Here is a 912-nt window from a genome sequence, read left to right as displayed (position 1 = left end):
AGAGAGAGAGAGAGAGAGAGAGAGAGAGAGTGTGTGTCCGAATGAGAGAGAGAGCACACACACACACATACACACACAAACACACATACGTTTCCGAAACATAGCCCACTCCGTAAAGTTTATAAGTTTTCTGTTCCCAAGGAATCATTTCCAAACTAGGATGTAATCGACAGATGTAGATCTAGGCAATTTGCTCTCTTACCAGATCTTTTGTTGTCCGTTTAGATTTTATTAGAAGTTCTACTGATAAGTCTTCTGTTTTTAAAAAGGTTAACTGAGCTGACAAACCTAAAGCGAACAAAACAACGAAACGTCGACTGTCAAATAAAAAATGATATAGATCTATCTATATCTAGATCTATATGAACAAATAATTCAAGAGTCTTCAGCCATCAATCATGAAGTTCATAATTCGGAAGGGGTTCACGGCCTGCTTCACGCTTCTATCCACCGTCCATTGTACGTATCACACTTATTGCTTCCATGTTGTCTGGTACATGCAGATTTTTATCACGTTCAACAGCGGTACACAAGTCGTGCGACATAAAATCCCTATCAGATTGCATTTTGAAATTATAATAATTATCAGAAAGCTATGCCGAGTGAATGCCTCAATTTCCAAATAATCATTGTGGACAATTATTGTTGCGTCTTATAGTGCAATCAATAATTCGCGGCACTACTTATCCTCAACTATCTTTTCAACGGGTGAATCAATGTCACCAATACTTTACACAGCAGTTTGTATCATTATTTGTCTCAACTGAAATCATATTTTTCCACTATAATTGAGGCAATATCAAAGAGTCTACATAACAAGAGGGTCCACTCCTCTCTTTGAGCCAATTAAAAAGTGTCCTCAAAATTCGGTGGCGCCCTCTTCGCAAATGCGCACCCTTTGGGAACAGAGTT

General features: G+C 38.4%; 1 protein-coding gene across 2 annotated transcripts in view; it reads right to left on the bottom strand.

Moving 5' to 3' along the window:
• The window catches only part of C-APL-B (spermatozoon-associated kinase), a 22862-nt gene extending 22389 nt beyond the window's left edge, over positions 1-473 (bottom strand). The window contains exon 1 of one of the 2 annotated variants that reach the window (XM_013086707.1): positions 203-473. The gene's annotated coding sequence lies outside the window, so the exon portion shown is untranslated. 2 annotated transcript variants of the gene reach the window in all.
• Between the last annotated feature and the right edge of the window lie 439 nt (positions 474-912).

This window comes from Aplysia californica, unplaced genomic scaffold (assembly GCF_000002075.1).
Source record: "Aplysia californica isolate F4 #8 unplaced genomic scaffold, AplCal3.0 scaffold00494, whole genome shotgun sequence".
Classification (NCBI taxonomy): domain Eukaryota; kingdom Metazoa; phylum Mollusca; class Gastropoda; order Aplysiida; family Aplysiidae; genus Aplysia; species Aplysia californica.
The sequence above is the reverse complement of the archived record's forward strand: the minus strand, read 5'-3'. Positions and strand labels throughout refer to the sequence as shown.